Here is a 7,193-nt window from a genome sequence, read left to right on the forward strand (position 1 = left end):
AGTAGATTACATTCTTGCTGGTAGACATATTTATGGAATAAATATCAAGAGAGATAGAGTTAGAAACTGACCTGCAATGTCATTGATTTAGACTAGAACATTCTCAGGTAAGGAAACTACCTCCACCTTTGATGCAATGTATCATTTTTGAGAGTTGTCCAACCCCTGAGATACACAGCCATTATTTGTCAGAGTCAGGATTTGATCTTAGAGCTTTCCAGCATCAAGGCCAGCTATCTATCCTTTGTACCACACTGCCTCTGAAAAAGAACAAATATACCCACAGTAAGAAGCATTACAACTCTTCTAGGATATGTATCTGTGTGTTAGGGGGAGAGAAGGGAGGTGGGAAGAAGAAAAGGTCCAGCTAGTGATGGAAAGGAGGGGCAGGTGAGAGAAAGGAGCCAGCTTGAAGTGAGGGTTGGCAGGTAGAAGGAGACTAAAAGAAAGGTCCAGGAACGCAGAAAATTATTATGGAACATGAATTCCACAGGGCACAATGAAGGGCTGGACAGGGTTGGAGTAAGATATGGGTGGGGTAGGATTGGGAAGGATGGAGATGAGAGATTAGAGGTAGCTGGTTCTTGTGTGGTCGGCGACTGATTAAATACAGAGATCTGGAGTGGGGAATTGGTAGCCATAGTTGTAGTAATGGGTGACAGATGGCAAGTAAAGCTCAGAATCTCCAGTGAAGGATCACCCTCCCCTGCTCTACCTATAATGTATGTGTGGAGTGGGAAACAAGTGATGCTACAGCTGAGATGGCACTAGATCTGGATCATCCTGGTCCTTTTGCTGCTTCTGTTCTTCATGTGGAGAGATGAGGAGATGTGAGGCAGGCCCAATGGATGGGCAGTGCTGGTGCAGTTTGGCCCTTCCAGCAGGTAGTGTTAAATGCTGGAAATGAAAACAGAAAAACAAAGTAGGTCCTGCTCTCAAAGGTTCACATCCTCCTAGCACAGGGGGGTCTTTCTTTTTGTATAATGACCCTCTAATTTAGCAGTCTGGTGAAATCATCAATCCACTACTAGGGACCAGGCATCATGCTACACTCTGAGGATACAAAAAGAGGCAAAAGACAGTCATCAACCTCAATGAGCTTACAGTCTAATAGGGGAGACAAAATCAAATAAGTTCTATACGAGATAAATAGGAAGTAATTAACAGAGAAGGAACTAGAAATAAGGGGTTGGGGCGGCTAGGTGGTGCAGTGGATAGAGCATCGGCCTTGGAGTCAGGAGTACCTGAGTTCAAATCCAGCCTCAGACACTTAATAATGACCTAGCTGTGTGGCCTTGGGCAAGCCACTTAACCCCATTTTCCTTGCAAAAACCTAAAAGAAAAGTAACGAAAATATTCATATCCTCTGACCCAGAAATCACACTAATAGAAATATACTCCAAGGAGATCAAAAGCAAACAGAAAGATCCATTTTTGTAGAAGTATTCACAGCAACAATTTTTTTTTTTTTTTTGGAGAACAGAACTAGAAACAAAGCCAATGCCCAGCAATTGGGAAATGACTGAACAAATTGTCAAACATTACTAGGCCATAAAAAAGTTAAAAAGAAACAACTATGAAGAATTCAGAGATGCATTAGAAGACTATTACCTAGGGGGTGGCTAGGTGGCACAGTAGATAGAGCACCGGCCCTGGAGTCAGGAGTACCTGGGTTCAAATCCGGCTTCAAACACTTAATAATTACTTAGCTGTGTGGCCTTGGGCAAGCCACTTAACCCCATTGCCTCGAAAAATGGGGAAAAAAAACCCCTGAAGACTGGAATCATAATGACCAAGAAATGTGGCCCTGGAAGTACTGAAAGAATGAGTTTGCTTTCTTTGCAGAGATGGAAGATAAGCATGTTATTGTTGACTGCTTTTGTTAAACTGTTATTTTTTTCCATTTCCTTTTAAAAATACTACAAAGGATGACTTGCTGGGGAGGAATAGGAAGGGATATATTCGTAAAGGGGTTGCCTCTTGACTCAGAGTACAGTTTGTTACAAATACTTTTAGTCATGGCCAATCTTGGGATTTGTTTTGTAATTTTTTTTCTTTTTCACTTGGTAGGGAGTGGGTGGGGAGCAGGAGAAAGGTGAGGGGAAGAGGAAGATTTTTATGGCTTAAAAAATTATAAAAATAAGAGTGATGTAAAAACAAAGGATAACAATGAAAATTTTAGAGCATTTAACAGGTAGTTGCAGAGACTTTCCATGGGCATGGGCATAGGCATTTTCTCTGGCTCTGGGTGATGTAAAACAAGCTCTGGCTCATCCCTTAAGGACTTTGCATTTTGGGGTCCTTGTGACTAGGAAACTGTGCCAAAGGTGTATATGGTGACCGAATCAGAAAGAGCCACCCACTCAACAGGCTATAAAAGGAGAAAACTAAGGTTCTGGTTTTTTCTCTTTTGAATGATGTGAGCAGGGGATTTTTCTCCAGATGTTAGCCTGAAGCCCATTTGACTGTTTCCCCAAAAACGAGGCTATAGCTTTGGGCTCAAACAAACTGAGTCCAATCCTGGGGGAGATCCTGAACCCTAGAAAAGGGCAGTCAACTTCTTCCCCACCTTACACTGTGATTCATTGTACCCCACTGGGACAATCTTAAAGTTTAATTATGGTTTGTGTCTAGGGTCTCCCCTAAAATGAATGAACAGGTCTCTCTCTCTCTCTCTCTCTCTCTAGCTGCCAAATCTTGTTTAATTTTTTAATTAAAGATTTTATTTATTTTGAGTTTTACAATTTTTCCCCATCATACTTCCCTCCCCCACCCCCCCACAGAAGACAATCTGTCAGTCTTTACATTGTTTCCATGTTGTACATTGATACAAATTGAGTGTGATGAGAGAGAAATCATATCCTTAAGGAAGAAAAATAAAGTATAAGAGAGAACAAGATCAGACAAGATATCTGTTTGTTTTCTAAATTAAAGGGAATAGTCCTTGGTCTTTGTTCAAACTCCACGGCTCTTTATGTGGATGCAGATAGTATTCTCCATTGCAGATGCGCCCAAATTGTCCCTGGTTGTTGCACTGATGGAATGAGCAAGTCCATCAAGGTTGATCATCATCCCCCTGTTGCTGTTAGGATGTATAGTGTTTTTTCTGGCTCTGCTCATCTCACTCAGCATCAGTCCACACAAATCCCTCCAGGCTTCCCTGAAATCCCATCCCTCCTGGTTTCTAATAGAACAATAGTGTTCCATGACATACATATACCATAGTTTGCTAAGCCATTCCCCAATTGAAGAACATTTACTTGATTTCCAGTTCTTTGCCACTTAACCTTTTTCATCATCTCTTCAGGGTATAGACCCAGTAGTGGTATTGCTGGATCAAAGGGTATACTCATTTTTCTCTCCAGAAAGGTTGGATGAGTTCACAGCTCCACCAACAGTGTAATAGTGTGCCAGATTTCCCACAACCATTTCCAGCAATGATCATTATCCCTTCTGGTCATATTGGCCAGTCTGAGCGGTGTGAGGTGGTACCTCAGAGAAGCTTTAATTTGCATTTCTCTGACAATTAATGATTTAGAGCAATTTTTCATATGGCTATGGATTCCTTTGATCTCCTCATCTGTAAATTGCCTTTGCATATCCTTTGACCATTTGTCCACTGGGGAATGGCTTTTTTTTAATAAAAAATATGACTCAATTCTCTGTATATTTTAGAAATGTCTCTCTCTCTCTTTTGATGAGGCAATCGGGATTGTGATTTGCCCAGCTTCACACAGTTAGTAAGTGTTAAGTGTCTGAGACTGAATTTGAACTCGGGTCCTCCTGACTCCAAGGCTGGTCTATGCAATGTACCATCTAGCTGCTCAAATCAGGCTTTCTTCAAGAAAAGATATTGAGGGAGAGCTAGGTGGCACAGTGAATAGAGCACCGACCCGGGAGTCAGGAGGATCTGAGTTCAAATCCGGACTCAGACACTTAATAATGGCCTAGCTGTGTGGCCTTGGGCAAGTCACTTCATCCCATTGTGCCTTGCAAAAACTAAAAAAAAAAGCTACTGAATGACCAAGTAGATCTTAAGTATAGGAAATCTATACTTTATTTCCTCTACCACAAACAAAATGCTAAAAATATAAAAGCCTAAGTTCATATTAACAAATATTTAAAACCTTAAAAATAATAACACCTCACCTAACACAACTTGGTGGGACTGCTCAACAAATGATTCCCATTCATCTCGAGTCTGCACACAAATAGAGATATTTAGGGCAAGCAAGGGCATGAAAAAGGAGATGAAGTGTCTTGGTTCAAGAACAGCATAAAGGATAATATGCAAAGGGAAATAATGTGCTTAATCAGGCTGGAAAGGATCAGCCAGTAATAAGGATCCACTGCAGATTGGTTGTGGAGTGACAAAGGGAAGTAACGTGACATGGTCAGCCTTTGGCCTTAGTAGTAAGAACCCTTTGGCAGCTGAGTAGAGAGTGAACTGGAGTGAGGAGAGACTTGAGGCAGGCAGACCTTTCCCAGAAGCTATTGCGAAAATCAAGACACAAGATGATGGGTGCAATGTCTGAGAAGAAGGGGGAATGGATTGTAGAATATAACATAGAATATAATCACCATGCTCATTTTACAGACAAGTAAAGCAGCATCGAGGAGGAGGGGAGAACTGACTGTGGCCTTTGAATCTTGGTCCTTGAAATCCTACACCCAGGGCTCTATTCCTCTCACCAGAAGTTCCCCTGATAGCCACCCCCCTTTTTAAACTGACTTCTGCCCAAGGACATTTGGAGGGCAATTTTGGAAGCCTCCTCTATTCCCTAGTGGACATTTGGAGGGCAATTTTGGAAGCCTTCTCTGCTCCCTGGTGCCCCAGCTCTGGTTCAGTCTATCTGTAGGAATCACCAAGCTCTTTGCTTGTGGGTATTCATGAGGAACCTAGGATGATCACAGAAGCTTCTGGCAATGGTAGCTTTCCTGAATATAGGAAGATAGGTGACCAAGACAATATCAATCAGGTTTGGGGTTTTTTTGGTCTTTTGGGGGGGTGGGATTTCGGCTTATATTCAGATCACTTGGTAGTTTACATAAAATGGCCAGAGTATGTAGATACTAAGGGGCAGCAAAATGTTGACTTGGAGTCAGGAGACCACCTCTGACATTTATTAGCATGTGACCATGGGCAAGTAACTTAAGTGTTCTCTCACTCAGTTTCTTGTACGACTCGACCTTGCAAGATTGTGAAGAATATAATTTCTAAAATCTAAAGGGAGCTATTTATAGCATCTGCTGATTCTCGACTCATCCTTTCCTCATTGCTTGAATAACTAGACCTGGGAGTGTCACTGAGATTACTGGGAATTGCTCAGTTTTTCATGAATGTGGAAAAGAGGGTGACTTCTACAAGTAATCAACAGACAGAACTGGCATCCAGGGCCCTAGAGGTGATTCCACCCAACCCCTTCATATTTTTTAAAATGTTATTTATTTGCAACAATCGGGAACAATTATGGGCTGTCTGTAAAGGAGAGTGCCATCTGTATCCAGATAAGGAGCTGTGGAGTTTGAACAAAGTGCAAGGACTATTCCCTTTAATTTAGAAAAAAACAGATATCTTATTGTCTGATCTTGTTACCTCTTAGACTTCTTTTCTTTAAGGATATGATTTCTCTCTCATCACACCCAATTTGGATCAAGGTACAACATGGAAACAAAGTAAAGACTGACAGAGTGCTTTCCATGGGGGGGGGGGGAGGGAAGTAAGGTTGGGGGGAAATTGTAAAACTCAAATAATATCTTTAATAAAAATAAATTTAAAAATGTTATTTATTTAAGGCAATTATGTGTCTGTGTGTCCCTTTGTGTATGACTGTCTGTGTATCCCTCTGTTTCTGGCTGTCTGTCCCTCTGTTTCTGTCTCTGTGTATCCCTCTGTGTGGTGTCTGTCTGTGAGTCCCTCTTGATGTTTGTCTGATTGTCCTCTCTTTCTGTCAGCCTATATATCCCTTTGTGTGGTTATGAGTCCCTTTGTGTGTGTCTGTCTGTGTGTCTCTCTGTTTCTGTCTATGTGTCCATCTGTGTGTGTGTGTCTGTCCCTCTGTTTCTGTCTGTCTGTGCGTCCCTCTGTGTGTGTCTGTCTGTGTGTCCCTCTGGATGTCTGTCTGTGCGTTCCTCTGTGTGTCCCTCTGTTTCTGTCTGTCTGTGAGTCCCTCTCTCACTCACAGGGACACACAGACACACACACACACACACACACACACACACACACACACACACACACACAAACACAGATGGACTCTCAGACAGACATCCAGAGGGACTCACAGCAGTATGTCACCTATAGCACCAAACTTTTCTCCTGAAGCAGAGGTTCAGACCAAAAGCTGATGATGGCTTCTTCAGCTCATATACCTTTCTGAGAGGTCTACTACAGAAATGAGAAATGCTACTGGGTAGAAGTCACCATTATATTTTTCATCCTTCTTAAGTGATATTCATGTTCAAAAGTATATTGGATGTAGTTATTCCTTCTCAGAAGTGCACTGTCGAAGGTTTGAAACTTTATATAAGGAGTTGTTTTTTCAAGAAAGCTTTTATTTATTTTGAGTTTTACAATTTTTTCCCCCTAATCTTGCTTCCCCCCAGAAGGCAATTTGCCAGTATTTACATTGTTTCCACGGTATACATTGATCCGAATTGAATGTGATGAGAGAGAAATCATATCGTTAAGGAAGAAAAATAAATTATGATACAGTCAAATTAAATAATAAAATAATGGGTTTTTTCTAATTTGATGGTAATAGTCTTTGGTCTTTGTTCAAAGTAAGGGAGCTAAGTTTTTGCAAATAAATACTAATCACAATCTAATTTCAGTTCACCAAATAAGGGAATCACAGAATTTTAGACTTATAGGGGGTCTCAGTGGATAATGTAATCCATCCCATATAAACCCCCATTCAACATATCCAGCCTCTTCTTGAAGACATCCATGTGGGGGAAACCCACCACTTCCTGAGTCCATTTGTCTTATAGACTAATCGTTAGAAAGTTTTTCCTAACATCAAGCCCAAACTTACCTCTTTGGAACTTCCACCTCTTGTTCCTGGTTCAGCCCAAGAATATTTTTTTTTGATTCTGAACAATGTGTCTGTGTGAAAAGTTGTGTCCAGATACTTAAATGAGCTGCACACTTAAGTAGGTTGGTAAGTCAGCCAAAGGCACTCAAGGGTCTG

Source organism: Macrotis lagotis, chromosome X, assembly GCF_037893015.1.
Source record: "Macrotis lagotis isolate mMagLag1 chromosome X, bilby.v1.9.chrom.fasta, whole genome shotgun sequence".
Classification (NCBI taxonomy): domain Eukaryota; kingdom Metazoa; phylum Chordata; class Mammalia; order Peramelemorphia; family Peramelidae; genus Macrotis; species Macrotis lagotis.